Here is a 25,280-nt window from a genome sequence, read left to right on the forward strand (position 1 = left end):
CCAGACACAGGACACGTAGAAGAACATTTATAGCCGCTTTATGCATAAGCATCCTTACACAAGAACAATCCAAATGTCTATCAACAGGAGAATAGATATATTCCTTTTGTTGAATGCTGCTCTGCAGTTAACGAGAATGAACTAATGCATGCAACAACATGGTTTAACCTCAAAAACATGTTACATGAATGAAGCAGGAGATGAAAAGGTCATATGATTTCATTTACATGAAGATCAAGAAGAAGTAAAACTAATCTAAAATTTAGGAGATTTGGTTATCTGAGGGCAAGAGAGGGACTCATCAAAGGGGACATGGGGGCATTTTCTAGGGTGATGGAATGTTCAGTGTCTTGATTAGGGTGAGATTACATCAAACTGTGCATTTAAGAACAAGATACTTTACATAAATTTAGAGTCAATATTTTATTTTATTTTATTTTTTTAATTTTATTTATTTTTTTGAGACGGAGTCTCGCTCTGTTGCCCAGGCTGGAGTGCAGTGGCCGGATCTCAGCTCACTGCAAGCTCCGCCTCCAGAGTTTGTGCCATTCTCCTGCCTCAGCCTCCCAAGTAGCTGGAACTACAGGCACCCGCCACCTCGCCCGGCTAGTTTTTTGTATTTTTTAGTAGAGACGGGGTTTCACCATGTTAGCCAGGATGGTCTCGATCTCCTGACCTTGTGATCCGCCCGTCTGGGCCTCCCAAAGTGCTGGGATTACAGGCTTGAGCCACTGCGCCTGGCCGAGTCAATATTTTAAAAGGGATACTCTGATCTTGTTGGCAGACAGTAGCTATAGCATGAGTACAATTTCAGTAACTGGAAACTGAATGAAGGGCAAGATAGTGAACATACTGAAGGTATGACATACTATTGACCATATTCAGTAAATAGTATTTGCTGAATATTTAACACAGGGGGGCTACTTTGCTAAGTGTGTTTACATTTTTCTCAGTCCTTACAACTTTTTTGAATTAGGTAATATCTGTCTTACAGGTGAGGAAAGATTTGGAAAGGTGAAATAACTGGCTCAAAAATCACAAAACTTGTAAGTGACAGAGTCTAGACTCAAACCCAGCCATGATTAGTTTATAACCATTGTCTGCCGACAGGGACACACACAAAGCCCCTGCAGACCTTGTATAGGCATCTGGCATGTGTGTCTGGTTTCTTAAAAGTTGGACACTAGGTTGTGAGAGATAGAAACCTTAGGGCCAGGCGCAGTGGCTCACACCTGTAATCCCAGCGCTTTGGGAGGCCGAGGCGAGCGGATCACAAGATCAGGAGATCACGACCCTTCTGGCGAACACGGGGAAACTCCATCTCTACTAAAAATACAAAAAAATTAGCCAAGCGTCGTGGCAGGCGCCTATAGTACCAGCTACTCGGGAGGCTGAGGCAGCAGAATGGCGTGAACCGGGGAGACGGAGCTTGCAGTGAGCGGAGATTGCGCCCCTGCACTCCATCCTGGGCAACAGAGTGACACTCCATCTCAAAAAAAAAAAAAAACAAAAACGAAGCCTTCATTGTAGAAGATTATGATGGTTGTCTTAATATCACAAAAAAAGCCATGATTCTTTTAATAAAAAAAAAATAGAAAATATGTTTGAGAAAGGTTTTAACATGAGCAGACTAAAAGAATTAGCTCCTTTCCTCACTTAGATAACAATTGAAACCACTCTCTCTAGAGATGAAAGGCCTGAGCTTGAGTCCTGGCTCTGCTGCTTCTGGCTGTATGGCCTCAGGGAAGTTTCTTAACTTCTCTGTACTGTCCTCGAAGATCTGTTGAAAGCATCCACAGAGTTAATACGTTAAAAAGCTGTGAAGGGCCCCTGACATTCCCATACTTACAAAGCTGGTGACAAAGCTGGTGTTTGAAAAAATATCTTCTTGACTCCTAAGTCCATGCTGTTCCCCAGTAGAGAGCCAAGGGCAGTGACAAAAGGGATTCACCTTACACCTTTCAGGACTAAAACCATTTCTTTTCTTCCAGGTTTGAATCTCTGTTTACTGACTTGGAACTGAGACAGGTAGACCTGGGCATCTCCAGCTTTGGGGCCTCTGTCACCGCCATGGAGGATGTCTTCATAAGGTAAGCACATATAAAACTGTAAGACTCCAAGGTTCTTAGGATTGGAAGGGATCTTAAAGGTCATGTATCTAAACATTGCCTGATGCTTGAATCTTTTCTGTAGCAACCTCACTGAATGGCCTTCCAGCCTCTGACTAGTACTTCCAATAACAGGGATACCTGAATCTTGGCTCACTGCAGTCTCTGCATCCCAGATTCAAGCAATTCTCCTGCCTCAGCCTCCTGAGTAGCTGGGACTACAGGCCCCTGGCACCACACCCAACTAATTTTTGTATTTTTAGTACAGATGAGGTTTCATGATGTTGGCTAGCCTGGTCTCAAACTCCGGACCTCCAGTAGTCTGCCTGCCTCGACCTTCCAAAGTGCCTGGGATTACAGGTGATTTTTGTATTTTTAGTAGAGATGGGGATTCACCATGTTGGCCAGGCTGGTCTTGAGCTCCTGACCTCAAGTGATCCACCCACCTTGGCCTCCCAAAGTGCTGGGATTACAGGCATGAGCTATTGCACCTGGTCTTTAAACAAATTTTATTGATACATAATGTGCGTATGTATGGAATACATGTGATATTTTGATACGTGCGTATTCTACTTGAGACTTGATTGATGTCTGGCTATGCACATCTTCCATGAGTTTAGAATCCCCAGCTATTATTATCTGTTCATACAGGGCCTCTGCTCAAATATCTCCTCTCGTTTTGGAACTCCAGTTAAACATATTAGATAGATCTTATCACTCTGCTATGTGAATTTTAACTTTTTAAATATTGTCCAACTCTTTGTCTCTCTGAGCTGTACTCTACATAATATGTTCTGATCTGCATCCAGGTCATTGATTCTCTCTGCAGATGTTTCTGATCTTCAGCTAAACACTTCCATTGAGACTATTTTCTTTTTTGTGGAGACAAAGTCTCATTATGTTGACCAGGCTGGTCTCAAACTCCTAGGCTCAAGCTATCCACCCCCTCGGCCTCCCAAAGTGCTGAGATTACAGGTGTGAGCCACTGCACACAGCCAGTTTTTTAAATACTTACATTTTTGTTGAAGTATAACATATACACCAAAAGGTATGCAATTATTAAACCTGCAGCTCAGTTTTCATTTTTTGAGTTGTTGAAATTTCTATATATTCTAGATATAGATCTTTTGTCAGATATGTGTTTTATCTACATTTTCTTCCAGTATGTGGCTTGCTTCTTCATATTCTTAGTGGTAGCTTTTTTTTTTTGAGACAGGGTCACACTAGGTCACCTAGGCTGGAGTACAGTGGCATGATCTTGGCTCACTGCAACCTCTGCCATCCAGGTTCAACGGATTCCCCTGCCTCAGCCTCCCAAGTAGCTGGGACTACAGGTGCATGCCAACACACCCAGCTAACTTTTTGTATTTTAGCAGAGACGGGGTTTCACCATGTTGGCCAGGGTGGTCTCAAACTCCTGACCTCAGGTGATCCGCCCGCCTTGGCCTCTCAAAGCGCTGGGATTACAGGTGTGAGCCACCATGCCTGGCCCCTAAATTTTTTTTTATGGTTACTGTGTTCTGTATGCTTTCTAAAAAGTATTTCCCTACCCTTAGGTCATAAAGTTATGCTTCTACTTTTTATTCTAGGAATTTTATCATTTTAGCTTTTACATTAGGTCTGTGACCCATTTTCTGTTAATTTTTGTGTATGGCTGTGCGTGTGTGTGTGCACGTGTGTGCAAGACAAGGTCTCACTCTGTCACCCAGGCTGGAGTGCAGTGGTGTGGTCACAGCTCACTGCAGCCTCTGCCTCCTGGACTTAAGTGATCCCACCTCAGGCTTCCAAGTAGCTAGGACTACAGGCGCACACCACCACACCTGGCTAAGTTTTTTTATATTTTGTAGAGATGGGGTTTTGCTATACTGCCCAGGCTGGTCTCTAACTCCTGGGCTCAAGCAATCTTCCCACCTCGGCTATTATTCCAAAGTGTTGGAATAATAGGCATGAGTCATGGTGCCCAGCCTTGTGTACGGTTTGATAAGAGGTGAAGTGGAAAAACATACAGTGTTTTTCTTCTGCTCTTACATCACAGCAATCAACACAGAAGCCTTCTATGATAAAATGTGCAGGAATTTCCCCCCAACAACAAGCAAGCAATGAGTTCTGCAGCAGACAGCAGCTGAGTGTCCTCTAATTCAATTCTGACACTATTTGGAGATAGCATCAGATCCCACAAATCGAGGGCTAAGTTCCACAAGACTTCCCACTTCCGGTGTCAATCACAAGCCCCAGGTTGTTTTACCTGTCCTTTTTTTTTTTTTTTTTTTTTTTTTTTTTAGAGACAAGGCCTCACTATGTTGCTCAGGCTGGTCTCTATCTCTTGGGCTGGGCTCAAGTGATCCTCTTGCCTCAGCCTCCTGAGTAGCTGGGATTATAGGTGTTAGCTACCACACACTTACCTGTACTTCTGACCGACCAGCTATAAACTAGGGATCCTATTACCCCCTCCTTAGGTTAAATTAATTTGCTAAAGTGGCTCACAGAACTCAGGGAAACACATTTCCCAGTTTATTATAAGGATATTACAAAGGATGCAGAAGAAGAGATGCATAGCGTGAGGTATTGGGAAAGGGTATGGAACCTCTGTGGCCTCCCCAGACACCCTCCAGGAACCTCCAATTGTTCACCTCTCTGGAAGCTCCTCTTGGGCCTTCTATGGAGACTTCATTGGATAGGCATGACCAAAGCATGGACAACTGTGTAGAAATGAGATTGGACAAAAAGAGTACTATGTAATACTAGCAGTGTGAGGGGGGAAACCCGCAAGGCCTGTCTGTTCAGATCCTTCTTGGCCTCTCTGTGCAGAGTTCTTTCCCCCAAGGTATGGGATGGGACACCTTCTAAAATGGGAGGGTCTTTTTTTTTTTTTTTTTTGAGACGAAGTCTTGCTCTTTGCCCAAGTTGGAGTGCAGTGGCGTGATCTCAGCTCACTGCAAGTTCCGCCCCCCAGGTTCACGCCATTCTCCTGCCTCAGCCTCTGGAGTAGCTGGGACTACAGGCACCCGCCACCACACCTGGCTAATTTTTTTGTATTTTTAGTAGAGACGGGATTTCATCGTGTTAGCCAGGATGGTCTCCATCTCCTGACCTCGTGATCCGCCCGCCTCGGCCTCCCAAAGTGCTGGGATTACAGGCGAGAGCCACAGCACCTGGCCTAATGGTGTGGTGGGGGTCTTATGACCTACATTCAGACAAGATAGGTCAGAGAATTTCTTTATGGCCACCTCTAAGACAGAAAGATGCAGGAAGATTATATTTTTAGTTTCTGTGGCCTGCCTTGGGGAGAAATAACAGCTACAGGAGTTATGAGCCAGGAACTATGAATGAAAACATATTTTATTGACCCCTATGATATAATGATATCACCGCCTCGACCCCTGTGATACATCGTTGTATATGATACATCATTGTATATGATACATCGTTGTATATGATACATCGTTGTATCACAGGGGTTGAGGCTCATTTTCTTCCACATGAGTATGCAGATGGGACAGACTATTTGTTGAAAAGACTTTTTTTTCCCCACATTGAGTTGTTCAGATGCCTTCACCAAAAATCAGTTGACTGTATGTCTGTACATTCCCTCTTCTGTTTCATTGATCTGTTTGTCTGTCCTGTGCTAGTACTACATTGTCGAGATTACTGTAGCTTTGTAGTATATCTTAAAGTCAGGTAGTATTGGCCGGGCGCGGTGGCTCACGCCTGTAATTCCGGCACTTTGGGAGGCTGAGGTGGGCGGATCACGAGGTCGAGATATCAAGACCATCCTGGCTAACACGATGAAACCCCATCTCTACTAAAAATACAAAAAATTAGCCGGGCGTGGCAGCGTGTGCCTGTAGTCCCAGCTGCTGGGGAGGCTGAGTCAGGAGAATGGCGTGAACCCGAGAGGCGGAGCTTGCAGTGAGCCGAGATCGTGCCACTGTACTCCAGCCTGGGTGACAGAGTGAGACTCCATCTCACACACACAAAAAAAGTCTGGTAGTATATAGTTCTTCCAGCTTTGTTCTGTTTTTTGAAGATTGTTTTGGGTATTGTAGATCCTTGATATTATCATGTAAATTTTAAAATAAACTTGTCGATTTCTTTAAAAAAAACAAAACAAAACAAAGAACCTGATGGAAATGCTAGTTCATTTGTAACGGTGAACCACACTAATGCAAGGTGTTTAAAACAGGGAAATGGGGCTGGGCGCAGCAGCTCACACCTGTAATCCCAGCACTTTGGGAGGCTGAGGCAGGTGGATCACCTGAGGTCAAGAGATCAAGACATCCTGGCCAATATGGTGAAACTCTGTCTCTATTAAAAATACAAAAATTAGCTGGGTGTGGTGGCTTACGCCTGTAATCCCAGCTACTCAGGAGGCTGAGGCAGGAGAATCGCTTGAACCCAGGAGACGGAGGTTGCAGTGAGCCGAGATCGCACCATTGCACTCCAGCCTGGCAACGGAGAGAGACTCCGTCTAAAAAAAAAAAAAAATAGGGAAATGGGGGTGAGGGGAGCTGTGGAAACTCTCTGAACTTTCTGCTCCTGGAAGTAGATGCCTCAGCCCCAGTCAAGCCATCAAGGGACTGCAGCCCTGTCTAATAGTTTAACCGCAGCCTCATGAGAAATCTTAATATAGAACCACCCTCACTAGCTAAGCCACTCTCAAATTCCTGACCCCCAGAAACTGTGTGAGATAATAAATGTTTACTGTTGTTTTAAGCTACTAACTTTTGGGATAATCTGTGTCACAGTATTAGATAACAAATATACCATCTTTTACAGAGTCATACTGAAGGAAAAAAGTCAATTTCCTGGGTTATTTTGCTGTGACAAATTCTTAGTAGAATGACAGCCCAAAGCCTGTGAGTAGAAATAGTTTCCTGGCACACTGACACTTTGCTGCCAACCAAACACATCTTTTTGCCTAGAGCAGGGGTCAGCAGACTTTTTCTTAAAGGGCTACATAGCTGGGCGCGGTGGCTCACGCTTGTAATCCCAGCACTTTGGGAGACCGAAGCAGATGGATCACGAGGTGAAGAGATCGAGACCATCCTGGCCAACATGGTGAAACCCCGTCTCTACTAAAAATACAAAAATTAGCTGGGTGTGGTGGCCCGTGCCTGTAATCCCACCTACTTGGGAGGCTGAGGTAGGAGAACTGCTTGAACCTGGAAGGTGAAAGTTGCAGTGAGCCAAGATCGCGCCACTGCATTCCAACTTAGCAACAGAGCGAGACTACATTAAAAAAAAAAAAGGATCACATAGTAAGTATTTTATGCTATGTAGGCTTAGCAGCATAATCAAGGATATTATGTAAGTAATTATATAACTAGTTCCAGGCCAGATACAGTGGCCCATGCCTGTAGTCCCACCTATTTGGGAGGCTGAGGCAAGAGGATCCCTTGAGCCCAGGAATTCGAGGCAGCTGTGAGCCATGATCACCACTGAAATCCAGCCTGGGCAATAAAGTGAGACCCAGGCTCTATTTTTTTAAGTGTGTGTGTGTGCATACATATACATACTATGTACTATTTATACATATATATGATTATATATACTTATATATATACACTGTAAATGTATATATAGTAGCTATATATACATGTGTATATATACATGTGTACATATACATATGTAATATGTGTATATATAGTATGTGTATGTATATATGCACATATTAATATATATATTTTACATACACATATTACATTTTATTATATAGTACATATATACACATATATAGTGTGTGTATATATACACATATTAGTATATATATACTTTACATACACATATTTGTGTGTGTGTGTGTATATATATATATACTTTAAATATATTTGTGTATGTACATACCTATACACACATATTGGTTAGTTAACTCAATACTTGGGACTTATTTAAGACTTTGCAGCCAGGCGCGGTGACTCACACCTGTAATCCCAGCACTTTGGGAGGCTGAGGCAGGTGAATCCCGAGGTCAGGAGATCGAGACCATCCTGGCTAACACTGTGAAACCCCGTTTCTAATAAAAAAAGAGAAAAAAAAATTAGCCGGGCGTGATGGCGGGCGCCTGTAGTCCCAGCTACTCGAGAGGCTGAGGCAGGAGAATGGCTTTAACCCAGGAGGCGGAGCTTACAGTAAGCCGAGATCACGACACTGCACTCCAGCCTGGGTGACAGAGTGAGACTCCATCCCAAAAAAAAAGAAAAAAAAAGACTTTGCTAGCCAGTTTATAGCCAGTATATACTATATACTGTATATATAGTATATACTGGCGCTATATATATATACACACACACACACATACACACACGTATTTATTTGTATATGTGAGTTTCAATGTTTAGGGTTATGTTAGATGGTTGTATACTTACATAATATCCTTGATTATGCTGCTAAGCCTACATAGTGTAAATATAATGTATATATTGCTCAGAATCAACCATAGTTCATTCCGAACTCAGAATCCCTTGGGCTGGATATGGCCCGCTGGCCATTGTTTACCAATTCCTGGCCTAGAGTCTCAGCAGAGCTCTGCTTTATAATTTTCAGTTTTGCTCATGAAATAGTTATTAAATGATATATCATTTTGTTTTAATTTGCATGTAGAATCTTTTAGGGAAAATGACAAAATCTGTTCATACTAGTGTTGCCTCAGTTATTTGGAAAAGCCATTGGTTAGTTAACTCAATACTTAGGACTTATTAAGACCTTGCTAGCCTGTTTATAGTCAGTATATACTTGCTACCCACTATATATAATCTAGATGCAGCTTTTTTCTTCATTATTCTTATCCTAACTTATTTTTTTTCAAATATCATATTACTTTCATTCTTTAAATCCAAGCAAAATGAACTGTGCCATGATTTTGAGAATTTGGTTTTGGTTTTGGTTTGGTTTAGGGGTTGTATGTTGGCAGATCCAGTACAGCTATCTCAAACATCAAACGTCCCTCTATGCATCCCCAGCCGCACTTAACAGAATTCCTGTTGACAGAAGTAAACATCTTCATTCAAGGATCTTCTCAATACAGACTGGGCTGCCAATCAGACCAAACGCTGGGGTAAGTAACATATTCCAAATGTATGTAAGAAAGCACATATTGGTTTAACTCTTGGAAATGTGGTGTCATTCTGTCAAGAAGTTACATCAGCCTTTTACAGGGGCTTAAGAAAAAATGTGCATATTTTAGGCATAAAAGATTGACTGCCAAGTTTCGGCACTATCACAGTCTCTGCTCTAGTTCAAAGGCGAAGGGTGATGGTCTGTATAGGATTAACCCAATGTAAGAAGGAATCATAAAAGATTATAGTAGAGGTCTTGGCCATTCCTCTGACCAGGAAGAAGATAGAATAAAAGTACTAAATCTGCTAGCCAAAAAGCATGTATCTTTCACTATAAAACAGATCATGTATTGTATCACTTAGAATTTAAAATTTGTTTAAATATATTCTTGTGAAATATATGGACAACCTGTAATGTTCTTTTAATGTTGAAAAAAGGATATTGGGCTGGGCATGGTGGCTCACACCTGTAATCCCAGCACTTTGGGAAGCTGAGGTGAGCGGATAACCTGAGGTCAGGAATTCGAGACCAGCCTGGCCAACGTGGTGATACCCTGTCTCTACTAAAAAAAATACATAGATAGATAGATAGATAGATAGATAGATAGATAGATAGATAGATCTCAAAATTAGCTGGGCATGGTGGTGGGTGCATGTTATCCTAGCTATACTTGGGAGGCTGAGGCAGGAGAATTGCTTGAACCCTGGAGGTGGAGGTTGCAGTGACAGTGAGCCAAGGCTCCAGCCTGGGCAACAAGAATGAGACTCCATCTCAAAAAAAAAAAGAAAAAAGATATTGGTGTGTGGCTGGGCACAGTGGCTCATGCCTGTAATCCCAGCACTTTGGGAGGCTGAGGCAGACGGATAACCTGAGGTCGGGAGTTTGAGACCAGCCTGACCAACATGGAGAAACCCCGTCTCTACTAAAAATACAAAATTAGTTGGGCGTGGTGGCGCATGCCTGTAATCCCAGCTATTTGGGAGGCTGAGGCAGGGGAATTGCTTGAATCCAGGAGGCAGAGGTTGCGATGAGCCAAGATCATGCCATTGCACTCCAGTCTGGGCAATGAGAGCAAAACTCCATCTCAAAAAAAAAAAAAAAAAAAGAATATTAAGGTGCATTTTATGAAGTGTTCTTGATTTAGCTATCCACAAGTATTAATGTAAAATAAGACTGACTTTTGTGGGTTAGTCAAGAGATTAACTTTATTGTTTCATAACCTTGAATCACACAATTACTGGGAAGCTGTCATCCACTGAGCCTCCAAGTTGGGAAAGGTCTTGGGGTCAACTAAGTCAGCCACCTGTCTCATACAGGAGGCAAAAGAAGACCCCATCTCATCAAAAAATAAAAAATTAGCCAAGCGCGGTGGTACACGCCTGTAGTCCCAGCTACCAGGAAGGCTAAGGCAGAAGGATCGCTTGAGCCCAGGAGGTCAAGGCTGCAGCAAGCCAAGATCACACCACTGCCCTCCAGCCTGGTTGACAGAGTGAGACCCTGTCTCAGAAACAAACAAAAAATTGAGAGTTCTGGCCGGTCGCGGTGGCTCGCACCTGTAATCCCAGCACTATGGGAGGCCGAGAGGGGTGGATCATGAGGCCAGGAGATCGAGACCATCCTGGCTAACACGGTGAAACCCCATCTCTACTAAAAATACAAAAAAATATATATATATACAAAAAAAAAAAAATTAGCTGGGCGTGGTGGCGGGCACCTGAAGTCCCAGCTACTCGGGAGGCTGAGGCAGGAGAATGGTATGAACCTGGGAGGAGGAGCTTGCAGCGAGCCAAGATTGCGCCATTGCACTCCAGCCTGGGCGACAGAGCAAGACTCCGTCTCAATTAAAAAAAAAAAAAAAAAAAAAGGCCGGGCGCGGTGGCTCAAGCCTGTAATCCCAGCACTTTGGGAGGCCGAGACGGGCGGATCACGAGGTCAGGAGATTGAGACCATCCTGGCTAACCCGGTGAAACCCCGTTTCTACTAAAAATACAAAAAATTAGCCGGGCAAGGTGGCGGGCGCCTGTAGTCCCAGCTACTCGGGAGGCTGAGGCAGGAGAATGGCGTGAACCCGGGAGGCGGAGCTTGCAGTGAGCTGAGATCCGGCCACTGCACTCCAGCCTGGGCGACAGAGCAAGACTCCGTCTCAAAAGAAAAAAAAAAAAAAAAAAAGACTTCTAACTTGAAGCAAATTTTGAACATAATTGAAAAGTTAAGGCCGGGCACAGTGGCTCAAGCCTGTAATCCCAGCACTTTGGGAGGCCGAGACGGGTGGATCACGAGGTCAGGAGATCGAGACCATCCTGGCTAACACAGTGAAACCCCATCTCTACTAAAAATACAAAAACTTAGCCGGGCGAGGTGGCAGGCGCCTGTAGTCCCAGCTACTCGGGAGGCTGAGGCAGGAGAATGGCGTGAACCCGGGAGGCGGAGCTTGCAGTGAGCTGAGATCCGGCCACTGCACTCCAGCCTGGGTGACAGAGCGAGACTCCGTCTCAAAAAAAAAAAAAAAAAAAAAAAAAAAAAAAAAAAAAAAAGGACCATCTTGGCCAATATGGTGAAACCTATCCCTACTAAAAATATAAAAATTAGCTGGGCAGTGGTGGTGCATGCCTATAGTCCCAACTACTTGGGAGGCTAATGCAGGAGAATTGCTTGAACCCAGGAGGTGGAGGTTGCAGTGGGCCAAGATCATGCCACTGCACTCCAGCCTGGCAACAGTGCAAGACTCCGTCTCAAAACAAACAAACAAACAAAGAATTATTTTGATCTGTATATCCTGATATGGTCAATGTCCATTATATACTTTTAAATGTAACAAGTAAGAAGATAATGCGTAGTATAATTCCGTTTTCATTTTAAAAGATAGTATCTAGAAAATATGGAAGGATTATACACAAAACTGTAGCAGTAGTTTTGGCAAGTGGAAAGGTACCTATACTTTCTAATTCCTACATGTCTCTTTTTTTCCATATTGTATACTTTTAAAATACATGAATTCTGGGCTGGATGTGGTGGCTTACACCTGTAATCCCAGCACTTTGGGAGGCCAAGGTGGGTGGAAAACCTGAGGTCAGAAGTTCAAGACAAGCCTGGCCAAAATGGCAAACCCCCATCTCTACTAAAAATACAAAAATTAGCCTGGCATGGTGGTGGGCACCTGTAACCCCAGCTACTCAGGAAACTGAAGCAGGAGAATCGCTTGGACCTGGGAGGCAGAGGTTGCGGTGAGCCAAGATGGTGCCACTGCACTCCAGCCTGAATTACAGAGTAAGATTCCTTTCTAAAAAAACAAAAAAGAAGATGATAGAGGTCTCTGAGTGTTTTTTACATGAGTGGTCAGTTGAAGTTACAGGGTGATTAATGATTGATAGAAGAGCCACACATGTAAATTTTTTTTTCTTTTTTTTTTTTTTTTTTTGAGGTGGAGTCTCCCTGTCGCCCAGGCTGGAGTGCAGTGGCACGATCTCTGTTCACTGCAACCTCCGCCTGCTGGGTTCAAGCGATTTTCCTGCCTCAGCCTCCCAAGTAGCTGGGATTACAGGTACTCACCACCAAACCCAGCTAATTTTTGTATTTTTAGTAGAGACAGGGGTTCACCATGTTGGCCAGGCTGGTCTTGATCTCTTGACCTCGTGATCCACCCGCATCAGCCTCCCAAAGTGCTGGGATTACAGGTGTGAGCCACCGCGCCTGGCCCAAACATGTAAATATTTTGTGTTTCAAATAGCTGTGATATGGATAGGGAGAACCCTTTTATTTACTTCATTTTTTAGTTAACAAAGAAAAAAATGAATATATTTATTGTATACAACATGAAAGAAGTCTTTTATTACATTATTTTTATAGAACATTGGTTATAGCAAGGGAAACAAAATATTACTCTTGTTTACCATTTGCTAGGATGTGGTTATAGTACTGATGACAGTAATGCTTCCTTTAAATAATATTTGTTATAAGAGGACTGCACCTACTATATGTAAAGGTGAAGAATAGCCTTGAAGATCACCCAGAGTTTAATAACATCTATTTGTCCTATTTTAGCAAAAGGATATGTGGTCCAAAAGAACACCTATGCCTGAGAGTCACTAGGTATGGGGAAGTACCTCACAGCTCTGGCTATTTCAGGACCTGTGTACATCATCCTGCTTTTCTTTGTTGAAACCAATATGTTCTAGAAACTGAAAACCAGGGTGTCTGACTTCTGCATGAAGCAAAATTTGGTGAGTGGGTCAACATGTAAATCTTCTAGGGGCTCCATAGCTTCCTTCCTGTGGTCTGTAGCTGCATTGATTCTCAGCATCAGAGGGAGCCTGCAGATCATCTGGTCCCATCTCAGAGCAGAGAGGTGACAGCTTGTGCCCAGGGACTCCCAGAGAGGGAGGAAGACTGGGGCTTAGTCCCTAGGTCCTGTTAATGATGCTGGCCACCTGTGGGGCTTTAAGTCCTGCTCATCAATGAATAGAAACAATACTCTGGGATTGGTCCAGGCATGGTGGCTCACGCCTGTAATCCCAGCACTTTGGGAGACTGAAGCGGGCGGATTGGCCTGAGGTCAGGAGTTTGAGACCAACCTGGCCAACATGGTAAAACCCCATCTCTACTAAAAATATAAAAATTAGCCAGGCATGGTGGTGGGTGCCTGTAATCCCAGCTACTCAGGAGGCTGAGGCACGAGAATTGCTTGAACTGGAAGGCAGAGGTTGCAGTGAGCCCAATTTGTGCCATTGCACTCCAGCCTGGGCAACAGAGTAGGACTCTGTCTCAAAAAAATAAAAAATAAAAAAATTACCTGGGATTCCTGAAACCAGTCACCTTCTGGAATACCTCTTTCCCCACAGACATCCATGAGCCAGGTAGGAGAAAGTTCTGCCCAGTCAGCTCTTGGTCTGAGTATCTTCCAGAGGTCAAGATCACCCAAGGAAACTGTAGAAAATAGGCGTTTATTATATTTTGATATCCCCAGGTTATAAGTCATCTAGTTTTCCTCAAAAGGCAATGCCATTTTGTTTGCATGTCCACGATATCATGGTCATGGCAATGGGAGTTCAGTTTTTGATGCCTGTAGTTGCTTCTGGAATAGGGGTGGGAGGTTTTATGAGAACCAATGTCAGCTGGGCACCTTTGAGGCCTTCCCGGAGAGGATCCAGTCTTTGTAGGTCCTTTCAATCGCTACCTCCTACCATCACAAAAGCAATTACATTTTCCCTCGTCTTGGAATACAGGCAGTGTTGCACACAGTAGCATTAGTGCCTGAAGACCAAGATGTGCAAGAGGAGGCAAAAAGTATCCAGACTAGTTTGCCAACTAGTGGAGAAAACTCCACTAGTTGTTAAAGAAATGTCAAAGTTAAAGTCAGACTTGTCTTTAAAAAGTCACGAACATTCTTCTTTTGGGCCCTTTGCATAAGGAATCAGTAAGTTGAAGGGCTCCCAGCCTTGCCTGCAGGTGTGGAGTATTGGAAGTGCCTCAGAGTTAATCACATGAGTTCATCTGTGTACCCAGAGACAGAAATTTGCAGCTCAGCCCTCCACTGTCTCTTCCCCTGGAAGACAGGAGGGCCTGGGATGGGAGGGGAGCCAGAGCCATGAACCTCAAGAACCAAGGATGTGGGCCAGGCGCGGTGGCTCACGCCTGTAATCCCAGCACTTTGGGAGGCCAAAGTGGGCAGATCACTTGAGGTCAGGAATTTCTGAGACCAGCCTGGCCAACATGGTAAAAGCCCTTCTCTATTAAAAATAGGAAAATTAGCAGGGCGTAGTGGTGGGCACCTGTAATCCCAGCTATTCAGGAGGCTGAGACAGGAGAATTGCTTGAACCCAGGAGTTGGAGGTTGCAGTGAACCGAGATCACATCATTTTGCTCTCCAGCCTGGGTGACAAGAAACTCTATCTCAAAACAAACAAACAAACAAAACCCTTCAAACATCCTCCCAAATTTGTTTTTCTTATTGTTTCCCTGTGGTTACTGGTGGTTAAAAACAAAATCAAGGCCAGGTGCAGTGGCTAACGCCTATAATCCCAGCACTTTCAGAGGCCGAGGCGGGCGGATTGTCTGAGCTCAGGAGTTCGAGACCAGCCTAGGCAACACAGGGAAACCCCATCTCTACTAAAATACAAAAAAAATTAGCCAGGTGTGGTGAGGGGTGCCTATAGTACCAGCTACTCGGGAGGCTGAGACAGAGAATTGCTTGAACCCAGGAGGCGTAGGTTGCAGTGAGCTGAGACCGCCCTGCTGATCTCCAGCCTGGGTGACAGAGGGAGACTCCATCTGCAAGGAAAAATAAAAAAAAAAAAAAATCGAAAACAAACCCTCAGGCAACATCAAAAAGTTTTGTTTGCTTTAAGGACAGAAGGGAAAGGGCCTATCTTAGGGAACTAAGTTCTCAATATGTGAAGACAGTTGGAGAAGAGAAAACTTTAATAAACCCTGCTGGGAGTAGCAGCTGAGAGAAGGCAAGTATGAGCCTGGGTACAGGAGAGGCCACGTGGGCCCAGAGGGCAGCTGGTAGCTATCCCAGAGCAGGTTTGCACCAAGCACAGTGCAACCCCTGGACTGCTGACTGCATGGCAGCCTCCTCACTGTTTCTCCTATCTTGTGTGTCTCAGATCTACATCAACAAGGTGCCCTGCTGTCTGTGAACAAAGTGTCCTTCACTGCAAGCACAAGAATGCTCTGGCCTTCTTGGCATCACTGGGGCTGAGAAGTCTTCCATTTTCAAAATGCTGACTGGGCAGAAGGCCATAACCTCCGGGGACGACTTTGTCAAGGTCCTCAGCATCAGCTCTGATGTAGGGAAGGTGAGTTTGTCCCTGGAAACAAACGTGGGGCTGTGACGCAGGATTTGGGGAACAGGAACTGGAATGGGATTTGCTCCCTGAAAATTCCATGTATCTGTTTCATCTGTGACTGCCAAATCCATAGCTCCATCCTAGATTGCTTCTCTGAGCTCCAGATCATATGTCAAGTTGTTTACTTAACACCATATCATGAATGTCCCACAGGCACCTGAAATTCAGCAGGCCCCAAGTCTCCCCACAGCCCTGCAACCTCCTCTTACTTCCTCCCTCGTGCTTCCTGGGGGAGTGAGTGGTACACATCCTCCTGCTGTTCAAGGCACCTCTCCAGACATCCAGTCAAGCAGTCTGTGGATGCTCCCTCCCAGCAGCTCTTGAATCTGCTGCCTCTGGACCCAGTCCTCCTGCACTCCCCCTAGCTGAGGAGACTCCTGATGTTCTGTCTGTCTTTTCCTTGACTCGTCTGCAGCATTCATAATGCTGGCCTTTTCTGCCTTCAAACTCTAGCCTTCTTCTGTTAACTTCTGTAGCTTTCCCCGCTCCTGGTCTTCTCAGTCACTGACACGTCCTTCTCAGAAAGGAGTCTTCTCCTTCATCTGCCCCTTACATTTCTCAGAGGCTGCATCGTCAGCCACGTCTTTCTCACTCCCGATGCACTGTCCTGCCTGTTGGCTTCTCACTGCTGTGGCTCCTGTTAACATCTGTCTGTGGATGCTTCCCCAGTAGGCACACCCCAGCCCACTCCAGCCCTGTGCTTCAGTCCTGCACGTTGATGCCTTCTCATCAGCCTTCTTTGGGTATCTCGAAAATGTTTCAAACTTAACTTAATATCTACTCCTAAACCTGACCCACTCTTGGATCAATGAGACACTTCTTGAAGGCCTTGTGTGCCCAGCTGTTGTGCTAGACCCAGTGGTTCTCACTTGCAAGGGGCTCATGAGCACATGAACAAGCCATTGCCATGAGGTAAGTGCATAGCCGAGGTGGGGGTGGTGCAGAGGGGATGCGGTGAAAGGCGCCCAGAGAGACCGCACTGCAGAGGTACGATCAGAGTTGTACTCTTCACAGCAGACGCATGCATGAGTCACTATTACCAAGAAGTTTATCAAGCCGGCCTCGATGTTCATGACCTAATCATGTAGAGAGAAAGCAGAAGAACCCACCCAGTCTAGTTCCAGAATCCGTGCCCTCAGTTGCCACTCTATATTGTCTTTCAGTATACCTAGCTTAATTGGACAATTATAACCAATGTAAGCCCTCCTTGGTCATGAAATATTTACTATTAATTTTAACTTTTTATTACTTTAAAAATCGTGGTGAAGGTCTTCTAGTAATGGCAAACGAGGAAATTCTGGCCCCCCCACTGCTGATGATAACTAGAAAAACTGGGCCAATGTTAAAAACATGTTTGAAAGCTTCAGAAAGCTAACAAGATAGTGAAGACTTACTGGGCCAGGAGGTAGAAGAAGATAGAGGCTCAGGTAGTGAGCAATTCAAGGTTTCACAACTGAGAGCTGAGCATTGCTTTTTGTTGTTGTTGTTGTTGTTGTTTTTGAGACTGAGTCTCGCTCTGTCGCCCAGGCTGCAGTGCAGTGACCGGATCGCAGCTCACTGCAAGCTCCGCCTCCCGGGTTTACGCCATTCTCCTGCCTCAGCCTCCCGAGTAGCTGGGACTACAGGCGTCCGCCACCTCGCCCGGCTAGTTTTTCGTATTTTCAGTAGAGATGGGGTTTCACCGTGTTAGCCAGGATGGTCTCGATCTCCTGACCTAGTGATCCGCCCGTCTCGGCCTCCCAAAGTGCTGGGATTACAGGCTTGAGCCACCGCGCCCGGCCGAGCATTGCTTTTTATGCTGAGTGACAGGGATTGGAATTCAGAGTTTACCTGGGGCAAGCACATGCCTGGTGAATGAATCCTTTCTTTGAGTTGAGACCCTGAAGGGCTGCACTATAGACACAGGGGTGAGCTATGCTTATGCAAGCTTATACAATGATTGCAAAACAGCCTGGACTTAATAGCAGTCTTTGACATGAAATTAATGTGACCCTAAACTGCCAGTGCTCCCAGACATCTATCAGAAATAAAGGGCAGGGGCTCACACCTATATATAATCTCAGCACTTTGGGAGGCTTAGGTGGGCAGCTCACTTGAGGTCAGGAGTTCGAGACCAGCTTGACCAACGTGGTGAAACCCTGTCTCTACTAAAAATACAAAAATTAGCCAGGCATGGTGGTGGGTGCCTCTAATTCCAGCTATTCGAGAGGCTGAGGCAGGAGAATCACTTGAACCCAGGAGGTGGGGATTGTTGTAAGCAAAGATGTTGCCAGTGCACTCCAGCCTGGGTTACTGAGCAAGACTCCGTCTCAAAAAAAAAAAAATACAAAAAATACAAAAAAATTAGCCGGGCGTGGTAGTGGGCACCTGTAGTCCCAGCTACTTGAGGGGCTGAGGCAGGAGAATGGCATGAACCCAGGAGGTGGAGCTTGCAGTGAGCCGAGATTGTGCCACTGCACTCCAGCCTGGGCAACAGAGTGAGACTATATCTCAAAAACGAAAACAAAACAAAACAAAGCAAAAAAAAAAAAAAAAAAACTGGCCGGGTGTGGTGGCACACGCCTGTCATCCCAACACTTTGGGAGGCTGAGGCGGGTGGCTAAGTTGAGGTCAGGAACTTGAGACCAGCCTGCTGGCTAACATGGTAAAAACCCATCTCTACTAAAAATACAGAAATTTGCCGCGCATGGTGGCACATCCCTGTAATCCCAGCTACTGTGGAGGCTGAGGCATGAGAATCACTTGAACCCGGGAGGTGGAGGTTGCAGTGAGCTGAGATTGAGCCACTGTACTCCAGCCTGGGTGACAGAGTGAGAGACTCAGTCTCAAAAACAAACAAACAGGCCGGGCGCGGTGGCTCAAGCCTGGAATCCCAGCACTTTGGGAGGCCGAGACAGGTGGATCACGAGGTCAGGAGATCGAGACCATCCTGGCTAACACGGCGAAACCCCGTCTCTACTAAAAAATACAAAAAACTAGCCGGGCAAGGTGGCGGGCGCCTGTAGTCCCAGCTACTCGGGAGGCTGAGGCAGGAGAATGGCGTGAACCCAGGAGGCGGAGCTTGCACTGAGCTGAGATCCGGCCACTGCACTCCAGCCTAGGCAACAGAGTAAGACTCTGTGTCAAAAAACAAACAAACAAACAAAATCCCAAAAACCAAAGGTAAATCTTCTCCAGGGAAAGAGGATATCATCCTAGTCCTCAAATGATCTCTACAAATAATTTGGCAAATGCAATGCTTGTTGCACAATAAAAAAATACTTAGGTACATGTGGATAAAATATAACACCCCAGCCCTACAAAAAAAAATTAGAGGCCCAGTGCAATGGCTCACGCCTGTAATCCCAGCACTTTGGGAGGCGGAGGCAGACGGATCACGAAGTCAGGAGCTCGAGACCATCCTGGCTAACACGGTGAAACCCCGTCTCTACTGAAAATACAAAAAAATTAGCTGGGTGTGGTGGCGGACGCCTGTAGTCCCAGTTACTTGGGGGGCTAAGGCAGGAGAATGGCATGAACCCAGGAGGCGGAGCTTGCAGTGAGCCGAGATCGCGCCACTGCACTCCAGCCTGGGCGATAGAGCGAGACTTTAGGATGAAGCACATAGGGTCAAAAGGGTAGAAAAAATATAGAGGAAGATAAGAGTCATTGTGGTATACAGCCTCCAAGGTGTGCCCTAGTAATGCCCCTCCCAGCATTCACACCCTTGAGTAGTCCCTCCCTATGTGGTACCAGGATTGTTGGATGTGTCAGCAAAACACTGTAGTCTTCTGAAGAAGAGATGGGGTGTTACTTCTGAGACTGGGTCATAAAAGACACTACAGCCTCTGGATTGGATACTCTCTTTCCTTCACAGCACTCACCGTATTATCACGATTTGCCAGAGAAACAGAACAAATAATACATACATAAACAGACACATAGAAAGAGATTTATTACGAGGCATTGGCTCACACAATTATGGAAGCTGAAAAGTTCCACAATCTGCCATCTGCAAGCTGGAGGCCTGATAAAACCAGTGGTGTATTCCTGTCCAAACCCAAAGGCACAGGGACTGGGGTGTCAATGGTGTCAATCCCAGTCTGAGTCTGAAGGCCCAAAAGTTAGAGGCCCCAGTGTCCAAGGATAGGAGAAGATGGATGTCCCAGCCTAGTAAGAGTGGAGTCACTCTTCGTCTGCCTTTGTGTTCTCTTCAGGCCCTCCGCGGGTTGGATGACACCCAACAGCATCCTTAAGGGCATGTATCTATTCTGTCTCTGATTCAAGTGCTGAGCACTTCCAGAGACACTCTCACAGGCATTCCCAGAAATCATGTTTCACCAGCTATCTGGACATCCCTGAGTCCAGTCAAGTTGGCACATAAAATTAACCAGCACAGCCGCGTGTGGTGGCTCACGCCAGTAATCCCAGCACTTTGGGGGGCCAAGGCGGGCAGATCACGAGGTCAGGAGTTTGAGACCAGCCTGACCAACATGGTGAAACCCTGTCTCTACCTAACATACAAAAATTAGCCAGGCATGGTGGCACATGCCTGTAGTCCCAGCTACTCAGGAGGCTGAGGCAGGAGAATCGCTTGAACCCGGGAGGTGGAGGTTGCAATGAGCCAAGATCACGCCACTGTACTCCAGCCTGGGCGACAGAGTGAGACTCCATCTCAAAAAAAAAAAAAAAAAAAAAAAAAAAAAATTAACCAGCACGCTTACTCTGAGGGAAGCTAAGTGCCATTGCCATGTCATGCAGACACCTAGGTGGCCCTGCAGAGAGGCCTGCATGGTGAGGAGCAGTAAGAAGGTACCTGAGACCTGCCAGCCACTTGGAAACAGCTCCTCTAGCCTTCAAGAGACTTTGGGCCCCACTGACAGGTTAGCAGCACCTCATGAGAGACCCTGGTCAGCACCACCCAACTAAGCTGCTCTGAGATTCCTGATCTGATGCATAATAACCATGAAATAACAAATTACACCCACGTTTTGAAGTAATTTGTTATGCAGCAACATATGACTAATCACATAGGAAGGATACAGTGACAAGGCTTAATATGTGTGTAACAGAGGTTCCAAAAGGAAGGGAGACAAGGCAACATTTGAAACCATATGGCTAAAACTTTTCAAAATTTATGAAAGACTTCAATCACAAATGAAGCCCTATTAGCCCCAAGTGGATAAATAAAAAGAAATCAGCCTCTAGGAACAGTATAGTAAATCTGCTGAAAACCAAACAAGAAAAAGTCTTAGAAGGACCCAGAGATAAGAGGTGGAGTCCCTTCACAGTTGTGAGCAACAGTTACACTGGCAGAGGCCCAATCACAGAAATAATAGAGGCCAGAAGACAATAGAACGATACATTGTAAGTGATATGAGAGGAAACAACCTACCTGGAATAAAGTAACTCATCAAACTATACTTAGGAAAGAAGTTTTGTTTGTTTGTTTGCTTGCTTGCTTGCTTGCTTTCTGTTTTTTTGAGATGGAGTCTCGCTCTGTTGCCCAGGCTGGTGCATGCAGTGGCGTGATCTCGGCTCACTGCACCCTCTGCCTCCTGGGTTCAAGCGATTATCCTGCTTCAGCCTCCCAAGTAGCTGGGATTACAGGCGCCTGCCACCACACCGGGCTAATGTTTGTATTTTTAGTAAAGATGGGAGTTCACCATGCTGGCCAGCCTGGTCTCGGACTGCCACCCTCAGGCCATCTGCCCGCCTCGGCCTACCAAAGCGCTGGGACTACAGATGTGAGCCACCAGCACCCGGCCAGAAGATATTTTTTAAAAGACTTTCAGGCTTTTTAAAGCGGTGGCTCAAGCCTGTAATCCCAGTACTTTGGGAGGCCTAGACGGGCGGATCATGAGGTCAGGAGATCAAGACCATCCTGGCTGACACAGTGAAACCCCGTCTCTACTAAAAAATACAAAAAACTAGCCGGGCGAGGTGGCAGGCGCCTGTAGTCCCAGCTACTCGGGAGGCTGAGGCAGGAAAATGGTGTAAACCCAGGAGGCGGAGCTTGCAGTGAGCTGAGATCTGGCCACTGCACTCCAGCCTGGGCGACAGAGTGAGACTCCGTCTCAAAAAAAATAAATAAATAAAATAAATAAATAAAAATAAATAAAAAGACCTTCAGATAAATAAAAGCTGAGAGAATTTATCACCAGCAGATGTATGCAAAAGGAGATAATAAAGAGTAAGTTTCAGGCAGAAGGAAAATGATCCCAGATGGAAACTCAAAGATTCAGAAAGGGCTAGGTGTGGTGGCCGCTGCTCATACCTATAATCCTATCACTTTGGGTAGCTAAGGCAGGTGTATCGCTTGAGGCCAGGAGTTCAAGACCAACCCAGGCAACATAGTGAGACCCCCATCTCTACAAAAAATAACAAATTAGCTGGGTGTAGTGGCATGCTCCTGTAGTCCCAGCTACTCCAGAAGCTGAAGTAGGAGGATCGCTTGAGCTCAGGATTTGAGGTTATGGCAAGCCATGCTCATACCACTGCACTCTAGCCTGGGTGACAGAGCAAGACCCTATTAAAAATATATATATACAGAAAGGATGGCTGGGCGAGATGGCTCATGCCTGTAATCCCAGCACTTTGGGAACCCAGGGGGAAAAAAAGGAGTAAGAAGTGATTTATTGATTTATTGATTTATTTGAGACGGAGTCTCGCTCTGTCACCAGGCTGGAGTGCAGTGGCGTGATCTCGGCTCACCGCACCCTCTGCCTCCCGGGTTCAAGCGATTCTCCTGCCTCAGCCTCCCGAGTAACTGGGGCTACAGGCACGAGTCACCATGCCTGAGTTATTTCTGTATTTGTAGTAGAGATGGGGTTTTACTGTGTTAGCCAGGATGGTCTCAATCTCCTGACCTCATGATCTGCCTGCCTTGGCCTCCCAAAGTGCTGGGATTACAGGCATGAGCCACCGTGCCCGGCCAAGTGGTTTTTTTTTTTTTTTTTTTCAAGGGAGATGTGTGGCTGAGAGCGATGGGAGATGCGCCTGTAGTCCCAGCTACATGGGAGGCTGAGGGAGGACAATCGCTTGAACTCGGGAGGTGGAGGTTGCAGTGAGCTGAGATTGCACCACTGCACTCCAGCCTGGGCAACAGAGTGAGACTCCGTCTCAAAAAAAAAGAAAAGGGAGATGTGTCAGTTTTGACGGAAAGCTATAATAATAATGTCTTATGAGGTTTAAAATACATGTAAAAGTAAAATACATGACAACAATGGCTTTAAGTCAGGAGAGGGTAAAAGAAGGTAAAGTATTTTAAGGTCCTTACCTTGTTCATGAATAAAGTAAACAGTTAATGATATCCATTGCTAAGTCAAGGATGCATGTTTTAATCTCTAAAGGAACAACCAAAGTAATGGGAGAAAGGAGTATATATTTTTAAGCTAATAGAAGGGAAAAATAGGAACATGAAAAAAATTATGTGATAGAAGAATTGAGAGAGAAAAAGGAACATAGAACATATGGGCTAGCTAGCCCTGAATAAGATGATAGAGTTAGGCCAGGCTTGGTGGCTCACACCTGTAATCCCAGTACTTTGGGAGGCCCAGGCGGGAGGATGGCTTGAACCTAGGAATCCGAGACCAGCCTGGGCAACATAGCCAAACTCCATCTCTACAATAAATTTAAAAATTAGCCAGGTGCAGTAGTGTGTGCCTGTAGTCCCAGCTACTTGGGAGCTGAGAGGATCACTTATGCCTAGGAGGTTGAAGCTGCAGTGAGCCATGATCACACCACTGCCTTCCAGCCTGGGCAAGAGAGTGAGACCTTATCTCAAAAAAAAAAAGTTATATATATATACATATAAATATAAATGTTATATATATAATTTTAAAAGATTAAAATTATCAAAAAGGATACTCAAAAGGTTAAACATAGAATTACCATATGACCTAGCAATTCCATTCCTAGGTATATAACCAAAAGAACTGAAAACCTACATCCACACAGAAACTTGTACAAGAATGTTCACAGAAGCATTACTCATAGTGGCTAAAAGTGGAAACAACCCAAATGTCCATCAACAGATGAATGGATAAACAACATGTGGTCTTGCTGTATAATATGGAATATTCCTCAGCCATAAAAAGGAATGAAGCACTGACATGCACCACAACATGGATGAACCAGAAAACCTTATGCTAAGTAAAAGAAGGCAGACACAGAAGACCATTTGCTGTGTGATTCCATTAATATGAAATGTCCAGAACAGGCAAAGCCATGGAGACAGGAAGCTTATTCGTGGTAATCAGGTGCTGGAGGTGTTAAAGGGAATGGGGAGCGACTACTAATGGGTACAGGGTTTCTTTTGGGAACAATGAAGTGTTTCAAGTTGAGTGTGATGATGGATCTGAACGTGCTAAGAACAGTTGAACTGTACACACTGGTGAAGTATGTGGTACGTGCATTGTATCTTAATAAAGCTTTTATAAAAAGAAGAAGGAAAAGGGGGAAGCCCCACTCTGGGAACCAAAGCTGGGCCCTTAGTTGTGTAAGGTCTCTGTAAACATTCTTCCATGCTGACAGCCTTCTCCCTTACCTCTCTTTCACTAAGCAGACACTTCATGTGGTTTCCTTTCTTTCCCTCCCTCCCTCTCTCTCTTTTTCTTTCTCTCTCTCTCATTTCCTTCCCCTTCCCCTCCCCCTTCCCCTTCCTCCTTTCTTAGAGTCTCCCTCTGTCACCCAGGCTGGAGTGCAGTGGCATGATCTCAGTTCGCTGTAACCTGTGCCTCCTGGGTTCAAGCAATTCTCATGTCTTAGCCTTCAGAGTAGCTGGGATTACAGGCGTGTGCCATGTTGGCCAGGCTGGTCTCAAACTCCTGGCTTCAAGTGATCCACCCACCTAGCCTCCCAAAGTGCTGGGATTACAGGCGTGAGCCACAGTGCCCAGCCTCCATGTGGTTTTCTGTTTTGTATTCTGTAAAATCCTACCCATCCTCACAACCTCAGGCAGTGAAGCCCAGGGTTGTCCAGCTGTTTGAATAGAGAGGAGAAGAGGGGAGAAAATAGGAGGGAAAAACAGTGGTTACTTCTCAAAAATGGCATCCCACTCTTTTCAGCACCTGGGAGTAGACGAACATGGACACAAACGAGGGTGGTCAGCTGCAAGTTTAGAAAGGCAAAAACCTGAGGTCAGGAGTTTGAAACCAGCCTGGCCAACATGGTGAAATCCCGTCTCTACTAAAAATACAAAAAAATAGGTGGGCGTGGTGGCGTGCACCTGTAGCTCCGGCTACTCGAGGGGCTGAGAGGAGAATCGCTTGAACCCAGGAGGCGGAGG

General features: G+C 45.3%; 1 protein-coding gene and 1 long non-coding RNA gene across 8 annotated transcripts in view; both read left to right on the forward strand.

Moving 5' to 3' along the window:
• The first annotated feature begins 961 nt into the window (after positions 1-961).
• Positions 962-13,242, forward strand: LOC105485803 (uncharacterized). Its single transcript, XR_011616241.1, has 4 exons — positions 962-1,046; positions 1,992-2,090; positions 9,068-9,162; positions 13,206-13,242. It is a non-coding gene; the product is annotated as an uncharacterized lncRNA (long non-coding RNA).
• A 2,528-nt stretch (positions 13,243-15,770) lies between these two features.
• Positions 15,771-25,280, forward strand: part of LOC105485801 (cyclin F) — a 52,120-nt gene continuing 42,610 nt past the window's right edge. For 5 of the 7 annotated variants that reach the window (XM_071083939.1, XM_071083938.1, XM_071083943.1 and 2 more), the window contains exon 1: positions 15,771-15,961. The gene's annotated coding sequence lies outside the window, so the exon portion shown is untranslated. Of the gene's footprint in view, positions 15,962-17,294; positions 17,440-23,911; positions 24,245-25,280 lie in introns of those variants that run through there. The other 2 variants (XM_071083940.1, XM_071083941.1) reach the window with 2 other exon arrangements.

The sequence above is a fragment of the Macaca nemestrina genome, chromosome 18 (assembly GCF_043159975.1).
Source record: "Macaca nemestrina isolate mMacNem1 chromosome 18, mMacNem.hap1, whole genome shotgun sequence".
NCBI classification, from domain to species: Eukaryota; Metazoa; Chordata; class Mammalia; order Primates; family Cercopithecidae; genus Macaca; species Macaca nemestrina.